Source organism: Halichondria panicea, chromosome 11, assembly GCF_963675165.1.
Source record: "Halichondria panicea chromosome 11, odHalPani1.1, whole genome shotgun sequence".
Lineage (NCBI taxonomy): Eukaryota > Metazoa > Porifera > Demospongiae > Suberitida > Halichondriidae > Halichondria > Halichondria panicea.
Window position 1 is genome coordinate 3,436,990 of NC_087387.1, and position 17,421 is coordinate 3,454,410.

A 17,421-nucleotide genomic window follows, 5' to 3' on the forward strand; every position below is an offset into this window, starting at 1 on the left:
AGGAGTTTTTGAGTTATATTGAAGATTGGAAGTATACCTCGTCAACATCATCATGTCAAACACCACAAGAACACAAAAGAGCTAAGTGATGAGACAATAGAAGGACTCAGAATGACAGGTATAATTATATAGCGATTACAGTATACACATGCTAATAATTATAATTATACACATGACTATATAATTATAGTCTATACACATGCATGGCTTAGTGGAATTATTATACGGTTTTTGTTTTCTCAGTGGTCAAATATTTGCTCTCCAAAACCGATTCTGAATCAGAAGAAACACAGTTGTTATGCCTCAGTGCGCATGCGCAAGCGAGGTATACGGTAGTGTGTTTGTGTGTCTGTGTGTGTGTCTGTGTAGACCGCTACAGCTGCTCAAGGATGAATCAAGTGCAAGTAAGAGTTTCAATTCGTGGATTTGCAAAATAATGCTTCGTTCTCGAGTTATGCCTAGTTTTGCTTATTTGGAATGCTATTGCAGCCTTTTCAGAAGAGTCCGTAGCAAAACTTGTTCACCGAGTGTTACTACTCTACTTAGCTATTGGTAGCTGCAAGAGTGAGCAGAGAGCTGCAAGGCTCTGCTGACTTGCACCCATTAATTTTAGACTTGAACTTTTGGCATCGATCGTTTTTAACAATAATCATGGTCGATCATTACCCACTATTCGGTTGATTGCATGCAGCAAAATTCATCATGTTTTATGTTATGTAGCTTTGGCACCTCCACCGAGGCATCAGCACCCGCGGTGCTTTCATTTTATTAAGTGAAAGGTTTTCACAAGATCCTCTGGAGAACTATTTTGGGGAGGGCGATGTGACAATCCAAGCCTAGGTGAATGTTTAAAGTCAGCTGTTGCTATCAGAGCTGGATCATGTACACGGAAACTGGAGAAAGAGAAAAGACCACTGCACTTGTACCCTAAGCGTAAACGTCATGATAATAAAAAGAAGTGATTATAACAATAATAAACGTTTATCAGTGAATTCCGTACAATTATAGTTTTTTTCTGACTTTTTTGTTTTCTTCTCGAAATTGCTCTCTGGTTGAAGCACATTTCCTGCTTAAGTGAGGTGCATGCAAGAAGATTTTTAACCTGCTGTTCACCTGCTGTTCACAATGCTTTCAAAGAAGAGAAATGTCTTGTTATTGAGTGGGAACAGCCCTCCTCTGTTTACTCGGTCTTTGGTGTATTCCATTAAATCATCATGTTCACTTTGAACGGCCATATTTTCTAAGCACATAACAAACTTGGTTTCAGTTTGTTTCTCAAACTTTTTTAGCAAAGAATGAGGTACGTACCCTCCGACATGCCGACATGCTGTAGCTTGGGGCTATTTGACGCTAAAAAAGATTTGCAGTGGTCAATGAAGAAGTTTTTCAAATAGTTTCTGGTTGACAGATCACTTGCGATGTCAATAGATGAAAGAAATTCAACCCTTTCCCCGCTGAAGCCGTCTTTTTCAGGCCGCACTACTGAGCTATGCACACACTGTAGCACATGCGCATTAAGCTGCTTTTTCACGTGGTATATTTAATATCTTGCCTCGAGGTACGCTTCGCACGAAAATGTGACTAATTGACTAATTGACTAATTGATAATGGCTTTGAGATCGTATGGTGAGGAGAACGATGCTTAACAATTTCGCACAATTTCGCACAATCACTATGCAGCATGCTTGACAACGGCTGCTCCACAAAACCTGTAGTAAACAGATCTTTAACACATTCTTCGATTGGGTTTTCAGATCACAGCATTGGTTGCATACAGAAACAACATAGCGACTAATTGCAGATATACAGTGCCAACAATTCAACATGGCGATGAACAGGCAGGCGATGAACGGTAAGGACATACATTTACTGTGCTCATTGTCTCATTGTATAATTGCAGGTGACTTGGTAATGTTATAAAACGGCTGGGAGCTTCGACGGTTGCTTACACGGAGTTTCGACAGTCGATCGTACGGTGTTCCACGGCCAGCCACACGGTCACCGTGACGTTATTGACGGGAGCTTATTGACAGGCTCCCGTTGCGGCACCGTACCCAACATTTAGACAGCCATGCCAGTCATAGATGAGTAATCGTACTTTTCCTATCGTATCGTTCAGCATGTGAGTTGACAGCTCAGTCATACATCACTACATTACATCACTCATGTCACATCACTCATGTCACCAGCCGAGGGTAGTCATAGTCAAAGCCTGCTCATAGTCAAAGCCTGCCTTGCCGCCTTGCCCCTGTACAATGACTATAACAAAAATTGTTGAAACAGAACGAAACTGTGCTTCTGGCCACCAAAAAATGTGAACGAACTAGTTGTCGTCGGTTCCCAATTTCGGAACCCAAATTGAAAATGGATCTGGTCCTGAGTGACACGAGAAGGTTGTTTAAAAAAAATTAATGTGTACCCAAGTTTGGAACCCAAAATGAAAATCGTTGGAACGGATCTGGTTATCACCTGAGTTTCAAATCTTATGAGAATGTACAATTCTGAATTAATTGATTATTAATTGATTATTATTTAATCAATACAAATTAATAATAATTATTATTATGATAATAGATAATAGTGAAAATTATTAGATCATGTCATTATTAGATCATGTCATGTACGTGTACGTATAGCATAGCATTGACAGTGCACAAATAAATGAAAATAAATATTGCCAAACTATACGACTGCTTGTGAATTACTAGTCTGCATTGAGAATTATACCACTTCTACTATATATCTTATCTTTCCAAAATGTAATTACACTGACAACTTGCCTCATTCCTCATTCTTTACTGCCTTCAAGTTTGTCTCAAGTTCTTTTACTGACTGTACATTTAGTCTCAGTTGGTATTGTTGCAAAGATACAACAATACTTCATATTTCTTAATACGCTTTCTCTGTTCAACAGCATCAGTTTCCACAGAAGAAACACAGAAGAAACGTCAACACGTGCACTATTTTCTTCCAAGTCTCATGATCAGAATTTTCTAACAGAGCCCAAGCAGAAGTGGCACTCCCAAATGTAGAATTACTTGCTAAGGAATGACTGATAACACAGTCATGATACTGACACTATCATCTAGCTAGTATAGCTGGCGTTTTTCCTTTTAGAGAAAGCCAGGCCGAGAACAACAATTATTGAGAACAACAATTATTACTGGCAGAGCTCACCAGTACTACCTGTAGATACATTGGAAGACTTTTTTCTTTCTCTGACTTTTTTCTTTCTCTCTTGACCTTAACTTAGCACCACAAAATTAACACATTGTGTCAGTTAATTGTGTCAGTGGTGCTTCAAATAGATGCTTCAAATAGAATAAACTACCTCACGTGATGTGCTCATCTTGGGCCGACTCAGTTTTTCAGTTTTCATTCCTAAAGCTCTAAAGCTATACTTCACCTTGTGATATGCGCCCCATTTGTAATTAGAGAGGTATGTACCTAAGCTACATGTCAGTAGACTCGCAAGCCACTCCCTTTTCTCTGATTGGACGGGGGCGGGAGAAAAGGGCACTCTGGGCTATAGCTCTACCAGAATTTATTCACTTTTCCACCTGATTGCCGCGGGCTTCTTAGCTACAGTTTGAGAATGTGGAGTAATAACAGGCATTCAGCTAGGATATAGTCATCTAAGACACCAGCAGAGATTAGCTGTGTTTTAGTTTTACGTGTGTTATTGGTTGCCTAAAGCTTTTAATAACCTGTACAATGTATTGTACAATACAATACGGCAGCAGTTGAATTGAGAGTAGTCAGACTTGTCTTAAATGTCTTAAATCGCCACTCCTCGATTCAAAGAAGGGGCACAACAGACATTATTGGCTAGATAGATCTGTATACTTGTCTCTAGCTTTTTGTGTGCTTTTTCCTTTCCCTGTGTATGGATGTATGGCTCAAGTAACTGACATGTACCCGTTACTTGCTGAAAGGCTAGTTGACTTCGTCTGTCCGTGTGTGTGTGCTTTTCCTTATAGTGGCAGTTACTTGCTGAAAGGTGGGAACTGTCCATGTGTGTGCACTGTCCGTGTGTGTGCTTAGTGGACCCACATATCAGTCTGTGGGAACTGTCTACTTTTCCGTGTATATTATTATAGTGGCAGTTACTTGCTAGTTGACTTCGTCTGTGGGAACTGCCTGTATATTATTATAGTGGCTTATGTACCCACATGTTTGCTAGTTGACTTCGTCTGTGGGAACTGTCCGTGTGTGTGCTTTTCCCTGTGTATTATTATAGTGGCCACATGTCAGTTACTTGCTCGTCTGTCCGTGTGTGTGCTTCCTCATGTCAGACAGTTACTTGCTTGTGTGCGTGCTGCCAGGATAGTGGAGATAGTTCCACTATCCTTAGATCTTCTTTCTTACTAAATATTAGTTGTGCTTGGGCCACGATGCAAAGCATCGAACTTGCTGTATATTTTATTGTATATTATACATGTATTCAGTTAATCGGTTGTGATTGTAAGTGACCCCAAACGTAAAAGCTTTAATTATACCTCCAACAATTCAATGAGCTGAAGATGCATGACGTAGCCATAATAATTTATACCTTCAGTAACGAGTAATCAGTACTCTACAAGGATAATTGAATTCACATTAGAAAAACTGGGACAGAATTACAAGAAAGACAGAATGACAAGAAAGTCTCAGATCAATTATGTCCTGCATTAATGCGAAGACCAGCATTAATTGCGAAGACCAACACAGACAAACACAGACAGCTCACATCCTATCGGAACGAGATTGTCCGAGACGATGTCCCAGATGTATGTCGTTAATTCCAAGCCTGACAAATCCTTCTGTACCATCGTGGTAAAAACCCTTTTATGAAAATGGTGACAAAGAATGACTGAGGAGTCGTCGGAGTAGTTGGCACTTCGGAGTAGTTGGCACTGCCACCGGTTAATAGCTTACCGATTTTTGTAATCGACACAGCTTCTTCACTACGTTTTGTCACAAACGACTTAATGTCCGACTCAAGTTGATCTGTAGGAAGCTATCTATAACAAATGTACACGATTAACTGGATAGGAGAGAGAGACACACAAAAATGCACATGTAATTTACTTATGATAATATAGTACTTGATAATATAGCAGCTTGACTGATAGCCTCAAGCATGACTCGCACGTGATACTAGTAATCCAATAATCCAATAACCGCCCTAATCCAATAACCGCCCACCCCCTACTTTTGCCTGCGTATAATTGGGTAAAGGTTAGCATGATTTTTATTTGAGATAGCTACCTAGAGAGCTAGACTTTAGCTAGATCTATAAAGTTTGTTGGCATATGGCATACTGTTTCCCTCACCATAACACATGGTTTTATCATCATTCAGAATGGGAGGAGTGGGGAATCTTCCATCGTGCATTTCTTTTTAGTCTGTGGATTGCATATTGCTCTGGAGGCTGACATCGGATCTAGGCTTGAGTTATTCTCATAAATATTCTCATAAAAAAATACATTATTCTAAAAAATTAATCATCTTTTATATCTCATGCCTGGTAAAATTCTGAAACCAACTTCCACAGGTTCCCGTGGACCTCTAGATTCCTGTGATGTCATCGTCATTGCCTAGCAACCAAGCACACCCCCCGTAATTAGCGATTGTTTACACATATGTACTACATGATCACACACACACACAAAGTATTGCTATAAATAGTTCACATTGAGACTGTCTCAATATTCGTGTATATTATTGTGTGATGCTTTCCAAGCCACCCAGGAGGTACATCACTGAGCTCGCTTTTTTTAACGTGCTATCGGCAAATACATTACCCCTACTGTGCACTCAGAAACTTAGAACAACTCCTTTTGTGAATACACAGGCATACATTACACAGGCATACATTACACACCAAACAGGAGATTCGTGACTCGTGCCTGTACTGTGACCTACTGAGTTTCCTCATACACCTGACAGCATTGCACACGACGCACTCGAGTGAGTTTTCATTGAAGTCTGGACAATGGTTGAGAGTCTCTAGCTGAAGTCCTCGTCCTCGTTTACGGTAACTACCAATCAGCTTCTCTGCTAGCTCCAGCTTGAACGTTATAAAGCTACCTTTCCTCTTCAGCTTTTCACGTGTCCAATTCTTGCGTGCATGTTTCCAGAGTTGATAAGCGTTGAGGTCTAAAATATAGCGCCTACCAAGCTATGAGCCCCTGTCTACACCACCCATACACCTCTGATAATCTGGCATGAGAGGAGGGCACACGACCCATTCGCGAGTACCATCACGGGCTGTTCGCTTCACTTTAGGTACAGAAGAGGCCTCAGCAACATGAATGGTGCTCATAAAATAGATGGGTCGGCTATTAACCCAACAAGCCTGACCTTTGTTCTTACTCTTAGGGACCACTAAATCACGAGGGAAATGTTTCCGTGTGCAAACAATTTCGGCGAGGTGTAATAATTATCAACAAAGAGCCTGCAAAGAGCCTGTAATGGTTTTGCTCCATTCCATGGACTAGACTGTACACTACTTTAGCTGTGGCGCCTTGGTCGTCAGCTGACACATGCTCATCAACAGCTAAAGCAGCACCAGTGTAAATCTGAAAACACTTCACATACGCACTTCACATACGCACTGATAGAGTCAGAGAGGACAAACACTTTGATGCCCCACTAATTAGCCTAGTCTTCCTTTGAATTTTATCATAGCTTTTATCTATTGCAAGCTCGCCATGCGTGTTGTATTGTGAGTCAAACTGCGCATACACTAGATCAAGATCAAGAAGTTCACGCACTTTGAACAGTTTGTCATGCCCTGGCTGACCTCTTGGTACCTGATGGTCAAGATTACATAGATGAAAGTACCTCCAAATTTGCATTACTTCAGACAAACCAACGCTGATGAAAGGGTGCTTAGTGGACCAGTACAGGGGTAGCTGAGGAAGCTTCCCCATTAGAATAATCATACCAATGAAGGCTTTCATACCACTATGCTGGCTAAGATTTTGCCTGCATCGTTCAGCATATCGTTGAGTTTCAGCAACTATCAGGCGCCACACTTCATCAGTAAAATACCGTGCTCATAACGCAGACATGCTGATATCTACAGGTTGACTTGGCCCTGGTTCTGGACCTATATAACGCCAAGCAAAACACTCAGACTGCCATGGCCCATTCAGAATAGTCTGTTCCTCGGTCAGAGGTCCAAAGAAGGGATTTTTTCCACTTCCAGGTGCGGTAGGGGGTTGACATAATTATATCCTCTGTTGACATATATCCTCTCCCACCAATCCTCTCCCACCATATATCCTCTCCCACGTCCACATCCGTCCTCTGCTGGGCCTTACTACCACGTCCTCTCACGTCCTCTGCCCCTGCCCCTTCCTCTGGCAGCAACTTTAGGTGGACTTACGCCTACATCAGAATCGGCTTCGGCTTCACTGCTGGGTGGAGTGTCTGAGTCAGAATCACTATCATCGGAGTCTCTGTGCTGTGGGGGGAGTGGTGTAGATGTGAGACGGGCAGACAAACGAGAGGTCAGGTAACCCCCAGAGGAGTGTGGGAGGGAGGGAGGGGCCAGCAGCAGATGGGGTGTGAGACCAGAAGGACCGGAAGGGGGGTGAGAGCGGCCAGCAGTAGATCCAGGAGTGGGGGTGATGTTTTTTGTACATAATGATAAATATTACCCAACTGACTTACTATACAATACCATATAGCGGATAATTTTTCGAAGGGTAAATATTTTTTTAAATTGAACATGCATGCAGCTGTGATTTTGCTTGCTCCAGCCTTCCTGTAAACTACACCTAGGTTTTTATGGGTCAAATTTTTGTGGACCTCGACACTATCAATTTGCACCTTGGAATTATCTCTCCATGCACAGCAAAAACACATATGTTATATGGGTCGTATTTTAGTGTACAGAAATTTGTCAACAGAAATTTATGTCATTTCGTCATTTCTTCATTTCTACATTAAATTTCAAATGATGCATTTTATTTGAGATTATTATAACATATCTGTTTTTACTGTGTGGAGCCGTCATTCACTGCTGTCAGATGCTGGCAGAAGACTTGCACCCGATGCAGAAGGCAAACACAACATCAATATAATTATAGTCTATTGCAAGATGGTGAGTGTGTTCATGTTCTTTTTATGCCAGTGGCAGTAGGGTGAACGCCCAAGCACAGGAAGCCACACAGGAAGCCACACCCACTTTCCACTTTCCTGCGCATGACAGGTGTGGTTACTAAACGTACAACATATAAAACAAAACATGTTAATTATACCTTGTGATTTAGTGTCTAAGTGTCTACAGCTTCTGTCTCTACCAGAATTTGGGTAGAGATTATTCATTGATTGATCCAAAAATTGCGTAGCCGATCGCGGGCCTAGTGCTAGAAAAGAGAAGTAATAACGTCACCAGCTGTGTTACAGTTTTAGAACTGGCAGCCGAAAGTCAGTGTGTTATTGGTTGCCTAAAGCTTTTAATAACCTGTACAATACAAGGCAGAGGGTAGTCTTAAACGAGCATGTTGGCTTTATAATGTTGGCTTTATAAGGCGCGGTTAATGTTTAGATTCACTTCCGCCTGTTGCGGTACAAAAGGCCCGTGCCCTGGGCAGACCTTTGACCCCAGCTCTCGTTTCTTTTCCCACCTTTCAAACCTTTCAAACGATTTAGACAGCTCTAAAACAAGCATGCGTATTTTATACCAGGGTGGGGATACATACATGCACGTGGTTTTTTTTAACACAAGCAAACAAAAAACACAGAACAAGCAAGACTCAAGGTACCACAGAAGACATTGATGTAGATCTACATCTATTCAGCTTCAGGTACGGTACAGCCAGCATCCTCCAGTGCACTTTCTGGAGGAGTTCCAGAAGTTGCTTGCGCTGTTCCCCGATGTCACTCTTGACGAAATAGGTAACACAGGAAAGTAAATATTAGAATGATAATTTCAAATACAATTAAATTACCATCGGCGGGTGTAATACATCCAGTGGTGAAGCTGCTCCCCCTCCAGCGAAGAGAGGTAATTCTAGAGGAATTAATTTCAATAATTATCGTGTGATATGGATGACGATCACTCATCTTTTGCACAGGTGTTTCTCGAGTTCGAGTAAGGACGGTTGGGGGTGAAGCCGGCGGGCCTAAGAAAGACTAACCTGGACTAACCTGTACATATGAATAAAATGAGTGGTACTTTCCTTAGGTCCCGGAGGGTATGATCACGATGATCCTCCAGTCTTGAATGGAGAGGTGAATGGAGAGGGTCCCTGCCAGTACTGCCACCTGTCACCGTGTGTCAGAGCCAGACCACCCAGCTGGCTGATTGGAAGCGCTGCACCTAATTTGGGGAATATGGTGAAAAACTATACAGAAAGTATTGGATGCTTGGGGGTACCCTCTATATATGGCATATAAAGTGACCAAAACCAGTGCACATGACAAGAGGGATGTTGAGAGTAAGTTATAAATGATGCCCACTTTACAGTGCAAGTACGATCAATCAATTGCTATATTTCCAGGAGGTGCGTGAGCAAATCCAGATGGAGTTCCATACTACTCCTTGTTCTAGATACAGCCTCTAGTCGACTACAACCGGCGTTTTTCTTTTTCTCAGAAATTGCGTCCGCTTCCATGAGGCAGATGACCTCTCAGGCTCCACTTTTCTTACCTACGCAATTCTACCATCTTTAAATGACTGCCACAGCAACGCACTGGCAACTTATGAGATGGGCGTGGCTGGTTAACCGGCTGTGACATCGTACACAAACAGTCCCTAGTCCTTTTCTCCAACTTCTCAACTCAGGTAGGCTAGATCTACCATAGCTTTTGCACTTTGAAGTATACACTCTAGTATTTAACACACTCTAGTATTTAACATGCATAGATATTTAACATGCATAGATTTAACATGCATAGATAAATGAACACTGTAATAAGAATTGTGTTCTCTTCTCTTCTCTTCTTGAACTTTTCACATTCCTTGTGTGTATATAAAAAAAAACTGGTATAATGCTGGTGCATGACATATTTGCATTACTCAATGCATTTGTCTGCAGCAGCTGGATGTATCACGATCGAATCCAATCAAACTCTGACAAAGGCACTAGCTCAAAAGTGGGTTTCCAGCGCATTCTGCAAAAAGAAACAAAAAACATGGTCCCTATGTGCGCCCAGCAAAACGCGAGTGCATCTTAATGAAACAGTTTTCTTCTGTTCTTCTGTCCTCCAAGAACCAAACAGAGAACGAAGGATCTTCTATTCACCAGAAAATTATCTCCAGTGGAAGTTCAAAATGTTATACCAGTTTTTAGAGTCTCAAAATGGCTTGTTGTATGTACCAGACAAACAAGAGGTATCCGTTATTGAACGCCGAGGAGTATGCTAAACTAAGGCAGTTTGTACATCTCCCAAGTATTCGTGATAAGGAACCAAGGATGTGCATGCCTGATGGTGGTGGTGGCGGTGGCGGTGGTGTATGTATGCAAGGCAAGGTATATATATTTAAACAGTAGTGTGTGTGTTGTGCTAGCTGAAGTTCAATCAAACATGACCCCTACTCTGCACACGTAAGGCCCGGGTCCAGATTTCAACACCAAAATTTACACTATGTTCATACTGCTGTATTATTTGCAATATACAGTGTATGCTGCATCAAAATGATCCAAAATGATCCAAAATGAAGCTCAATGTTTTCTTTTTCCAAAAAACTAATTAGCTTAATTCAATTATGCTAATTAGTCCCATAAATGGTGATGACGACGTCATGGCACTTTCAGAAAGAGAAGTGCAAATACAGCGTTGAAGATGCCAAGATCAAGCTTCAAAAACAAGGCTAGATGAACATCTCATAGCTAGGTACTAGTATCCTTGATGGGAAGAGTAGGAGTTATTGTATTCTTGAGATACACAAAATAGCCTACCTCTAGAGTGGCTGTCAGAGCTAAAGAAGCTAGCATAGCTAAGAAAGTTTTGGACATTTTTACTTCCCATCAAGGAAACATAATCATAACAACATACTCTATCTTTTGAGGGCCTAAACAGCTACTCTTACCTTGTTTAAGTCCGCCGTATTTGTTGCCAAAGATAATCTATAATAGTTCTAGCAGCTAGCTAAGCAAATACATTGACCTTATGACGTCACATGCAATGAATAACATTAATAAACATTATGAATCTCATTAACACTACATGATCTACATGATCTACATAAAATGTTGGCAATGAATAAAATTAATCTTATCAGTGCCTGACCCAGGCCTTAACTACATTAGTGAACTTCACCTGAAATCCTCTGTACATTATAGGGTATGTTTTCAATCTGTGGATTTGGAAAATAATGCTTGTGTGTTGCTGCTTTACTTATTACGCCTCGAGGCGTAGGGATACGGTAAAGCTGACTGTGTCTGTGTGTGTGTGTGTGTGGCTCAACGGTTGCAATGCGACGAAAGCTAACAGCTTCTATAGGCTTCTAGCTCTTGATTCGTGGATTAGCAAACTAACCGACTCACATTGAAGGCCTCTTCAGAATCTTAGGTTCTATTCAACATAATGAGTTAGCCTTGCCTAGCTTTTTGTTAGCTACAATACTCAGAAAATATCTGTGCAGTAGCCATTTGTGAAATTGATCTCACCCTTTAATTATTCCTATGGATGTAATGCGCATGCGCGCTATCCAAGATCCAGATCCAGATGCTCCTGGCTGGTAAGCCACAAAACACTATCATATAACAATATAGATAACAATAATTATGCATGTACACTGAACTACAGATCCTGGAAGAATCAATTTTTTTCTGTCCTGGTCTGGTAAGCCACATAATGCCACATAATACAATAAATAACAACAATAGATGCATGTAAATAAGTCTTTTCTTCTCAGTGACTTTATATAGTTATATAGATAAACTAACTTTAATAATACTAATATAACACTCTAATACTTTTGAGCGAAAGTAAAAACATGGCGAGAGGCATTATTAGCACAGCGCCAGCTTGAACTACATTAGTCATGTCATGCCGATAGTCATGTCATGCCGAGCTGCAAGCCTCTCTACACTGATCATTAACTCTACACTGATCATTATAATTATAGACTTGGACTTTTGCATGGCATGGATCCTTTTTAACAACTATCATTCTTGGATTCCTGCCTTGTGCTATCACCTGTGCTTTGGAGTCACAGCTACACTTTTGACCTACCTTGGTCTACCTTGACCAAGCCACTCCCTTTTGTCTGATTGGACAGGGGCGGGAGAAAAGGGTACAGCTTCTGGGTACCAAATGGAGCTGGCTTTTGTAGATAGGGCAAAGCGAGGGCAAAGCGCTAGAGGCTCATTGCCCTTGGACAGCAGAGAGCTTATTTCTGTCCTGTTGGACAAGTTGGAGCATTGAGTGTGTATTGATAACAAGTTGTCCGTACTCTGTACACCAATAACATTTATAATCATGTTCGCACTCAGATTGTAACGAAGCGTCACCCTGTAAGCGTCCAGGGTACAAGCCCACGAAGATAAAACTAGAGGATCCTCTTGCAATCAAGTCATTCACGTCAGCACTAAAAGACACCCTTATTGCCGAATCATATTGTCGAGTGAGGTTTTTTTCTAATTATTATAAATTTCTATGATGTTGTTTTTACAGTGTCGAGACACATTCTGGGTGGAGTCTTTCAATCACCAGCTGCTCACATACACTAACATACACTACATTCAACAACCTTGCTATTATGGACTGGGTACTTTATGCTGGCTAATAATGTATGTGTGACTGTACATTCATTCATTTGTTTACTTCATTTGTTTACTTCAGAACGAGAATGTACGTAGAGAGTGTACAAGTGAACGACTGGTTCAGGACATGAGAAGACCGGATCGTAGGACTCTCGTAGGACTCCCGTAAGAGTGCTGGTGGAAAAATCGTTCAACTTTGCCGGAGAAATATGGGAGAATTACGAGCAGCAGAGAAAGTTGACCTCAGGTACTGCGTATAATATATTTTATGTGCAATCTACATAATTTATTTTACACATAATTTATTTTACACATAATTTAATTTTGCTACATGTTTATGTGCAGTGAGTTTGTAGAGGAATCAGATGAGCCAGTAGACCCTCCTCAGAACTCTACAAAATTTTCCAATCCCAGATAACGCCATTTTGGTTAGTCGAAAGTTTATATCCTTCCATCCCGCAAGACGAATGCCTAACCATAAATATCAAGAAATGTTTACCAATAGATGAAAATGAGGACCTAGTAAACGATGGTGTACATGAAGATCTTTATGAAGACATATAAAGTAAGTACGTATCCGTGCAAATTTTGACTAGCCAATCAGCATTTTATAATTGCATTTTACATAATTAAACAATAAAGGAATGTTACTTACTTAGTCTTAGTCACTCAGACGGAAATATGAAAATAGTGCAATTTTTCAAATATCAATAGTAATGCATGAGAATATTCAATGACTATAATTTCACACATTTAGACAGATAAAAGGCTAACTAAGCTATCTGTCCAGTCCTTTCCCTGCAGAAATAGAGCAGTCTAAACACGAGTCAAAATTCGTGCAATAATTGAAAACACACAAATTGAAAACACACATCAATCCTATGTACATTGTACTAATATAGGCACTTGTGAATATTCCCTCCCTCTCTGTATTCCCTCCCTCTCTCTCTGAGCGTACCATACGCCGTGATTACAGTAGCAGGCAACATGGCCAGAAATACAGGTATTTGTAATGCAAATATTTATGTAATGGAGCATGTACACGTTATGTTCTATAGCTTTCAGTTTTAGATGAAGCTGCTCGTGTGCATCCAAAATAATGAGTGGTGGTGGATAAAGACCGATTTAGTTAGCGGTCTTAGAACGTCTGTGTGGTGGAGTGGTGATGTAGACCGTTTGCTCCAGGAAGCGTACGAGAGCCACAAAAAAAGGATTGATTTCCTTTCAGATTTGGGAGGTACCGGGATGGTAAACCTTGCTGAGATAGTGGTGAAAGCGAAATTATCGAAGACATCGATTTTGTGTGTTCTTGTGAGTTGCTAACCTTTTTCTAACATATTTTTCATATTTATTACTTTGTTCAGTTTGAAAGATGTAGCCAAGAAATACGCCGAGAAACAGGCTGAGAAAAAAAGTCCCGAGAAAGTAAGAATTGGAACGTCTCGACCAGGCTCTAACTGTGGATTGTCAGTGTTTAGCAGATAAAGTCATGGATCCCAACTATGATACAGTTGAGGACAACCTGCCTACTGTTCATTTAAAGCTAACGCAATCAAGTATGCTGATGGTGTCGTGAAACTGATGGTGTCGTGAAATATCGACGTACCAAATATCGACGTACTGCTGCCACCCACATACTAGTTGTCATGATCAGTTCCGAACAACGACCATACTCAGGTGAATTAAGGACTGGGTCCTTTAATTATTGCTGATTCAGCTAAAACGAAGCTCCGCCCACGCTTTTTACCAGCAATTGTGCATAAAAATGGATCTCAAACTGCTTAAATCTTTAGCTCTAATTCCGGAGTCCTAAACGCTCCTTGAAGCACTTACTTTTTAGTGTAGTAGTTAGTTCTGCTAGTACCAGGAGTACATGAATAGGAGTAAGTAACTACACAGCCTATACAAACGTGTTGTTATCTCACTGTGTCTTGCCACGTTTCATACACATGTAAACGCCCACAGCCTACAACCACAATCAAAACAGTGTGGTTAATTACATGCATTGTGGCAAGCACACTTTGTAGAATAGGTCCAGGTGGCTAGTTCTTGCACAAAATGAAGAAAACATGAACACAGCAAAGCAAAAAAGCGAATAAAATAATCTAGCATTGGTGAGAAAATTAACTGAAGAAGTAGAGATGTACCCTGAGAGAAAACAGGTTTTTAATATAATCTCTAAGGAACAGGATGATGGCAGCTTGCAGGAAATCAATACAAACAATTGTGTAAAGGCAAAGATGCATACTTAAATTTTCAAATTCAGTGGTACACTTTCCTACGTTACATTACATTGCATCTGGGGTAGGCTCTCAAAAGGCTCACAAGTAATCGAATCAGACAATGAAGAAACTATGAAGAAACTCCTACTTTTAGCCTTGTTACTGCTGTGTCAATCAAGGTTGACGTTGTTTCCTCAGACACACAACTTGCTCAGACACACAACTTGCAATATTCCATTACAGAGATGTAGCAACTTTAGCAGCTTGTCACATCTCTAGTTTAGTTCTCTGTATACACGGTAACCCGGCACCACACACAATGCTAACTGCTTCGCATTGCATCAAACATAGATTAGTTCACCAATTCCGTCTTTTTCTAAGCATTCTCTAGATGATATTAGCTGAGTTTAGCTGAGTAGATCTAGATCTATGCTATATTCTCTAAGTCTTGTATATAGTTTCAGCCTAGCCTAGCCACTTGCACTCTTGTTGACAATTTCTAGTGAGCCTACCATGCCTACCATGCAGCCATGGTCATGTGTACACAAAGTAACCACAGTTTACACTACTACATGTGTTTGTGACGTAGTGAGATAATAACGAATTTATATGGTGTACATAGTAGTTGCTTACTCCTTGCTTACTCCTATTCATGTACTCCTGCTAGTAATATTCGGAAGGAGCCGTGTGCACTACGTAGAGTAAGTTAATAGCTTTTACATGTAAAAAATTAAGCTATCCTTTATATCCTTTAGTTGAAGGGCCTTCCGAATATTACTGTGTGTACTAACTAGCTACTACACTAAAAAGTAAGTGCTTCAAGGAGTAAGTGCTTCAAGGAACTCAGGAATTAGAGCTAAAGATTTAAGCAGTTTGAGATCCATTTTGCTGGTAAAAAGCATAGGCGGAGCTTCGTTTTAGCAATAATTGAAGGAATTCACTTGAGTATGCCCTTCCAGTGCACCCTTGGAGATGAGGTGAAACTAAAGATGAACAAGCACGGGATGAAGGAGTTATATAATTCAGTATTTGTAATTTGTAATTGTATATCCACCGATGGCGAATGGAGCAGCTTGCGTTCTAAAAGTGTCCGTACAACGGCTTGGATTCAAAGCACATGAAGAGTATAAAAAATACTGCTGTACTGAAAAAGAAAGGGAATCAAACTAAAGTTGCAATGTGAACGTTGCCAGGAGAAAGGAGAAGAAACAAGAAATTCGGCGAGTGCATAACTCCAATCTGCCCATGAACACAATCCGCCATGAACATGTACAGCTGAGTGGCCTACTGTTGATAATGATAATGATTTTAGAATCAAAATACAAGTTGGGTAAAGATGAACCGCGAATCACTGAATTCACAATCATCCACCCACACATCCAACACATCCAACACTTGCGACTGTAAGGGAAAACATCACAAACATTGTAAAAAATCATATGATAAAAATTACTGAGCCAGGAAAAGCACAAAACGAACAAAAAATTGAAACAGAAACAGTACATGTGAATGAAGTTGTAACGGATTGGAGTGTAACGGATTGGAGTTATGCACTCGCCGAATTTTCGCTTTCTCGCGGTTTTCTTTTCCTGGATATCCTAGCAACGTTCACATTGCAAATGTTTTTTGAGTTTGATATGACATAGTGTTTAACACAAAACAGCAGACTTTCATAGTGGACCTCTCATGAACATTTAATTTGTGATATGAAGTAGCAACACTCCACATCGGTCCATGATGAAGTCTGGCCCATTTCTGGCCCTGTAGCCATGAGCGATAATCACCAGGACATGTAGGCACCTAAAGAGGTAATAAGCTATACGTGCACTAATAAGCTTACTTCATTCAAATCATTCGCAGCGAAAAAGTTGATAATGTGCTCAATCAATCATCCCCTTCGAGATTGGTAAACGAGATTCTTCAACATGTTTTTATGTTCTTGCCAAATTGTATATTGTACACGACATTCGAGCGCTTGTGCTTCTTCAAACGGACCATGGCCGATGATGCATCGGCCATGTATGCCAAGAAAGCTCTAGAGTAGTCTTGCAATGCTCAGAAAAACTCGAAGTGCACTGACTTCGTCCCCCGGTAGTGCTTGCACTTGCAGAGAGTATGCATATCCAGTATTCTCCGTACAGCAACCACAGCAAAAACTACTACTGACAAATGCGGGTACAGTGTGCGCCCGTATTATTAGATGAAACGGGTCAATAAACGGTATCCCGTGTTTCAATAAACGGGCACCGTGTAATCCCGGATTGGGACCAATTAGACGGGCACACTCAGACTGTACCCGCCAAAGTCCCCGTTTGCTACACGTCTACACCCGTCAACCTACCGTGATGGACCGTGATAGCTACCGTATAAATCACACAAACGAGCTGATAGACTGTCGACCGTTGGCTAGCTACAGCTAGTACTAGTTAATGATGTCATTGTAATTATTTAGAGTTGAGTTCAAAGTTCAATCAAAAATATAATTTATATAT

At 40.8% G+C, this 17,421-nt stretch overlaps 2 long non-coding RNA genes across 2 annotated transcripts in view; one reads left to right on the forward strand and one right to left on the reverse strand.

The window, feature by feature from the left end:
- Positions 1 to 11,253, reverse strand: part of LOC135343892 (uncharacterized) — an 84,299-nt gene extending 73,046 nt beyond the window's left edge. Inside the window, exon 1 of the long non-coding RNA XR_010397245.1 lies at positions 11,030 to 11,253. This is a non-coding gene — a long non-coding RNA (uncharacterized LOC135343892). The remainder of the gene's footprint in view (positions 1 to 11,029) is intronic.
- A 1,440-nt stretch (positions 11,254 to 12,693) lies between these two features.
- Positions 12,694 to 17,338, forward strand: LOC135343898 (uncharacterized). The gene is made up of 7 exons (XR_010397258.1): positions 12,694 to 12,712; positions 12,787 to 12,954; positions 13,053 to 13,272; positions 13,610 to 13,710; positions 13,766 to 14,018; positions 14,072 to 14,384; positions 15,889 to 17,338. It is a non-coding gene; the product is annotated as an uncharacterized LOC135343898 (long non-coding RNA).
- Positions 17,339 to 17,421: the final 83 nt, after the last annotated feature.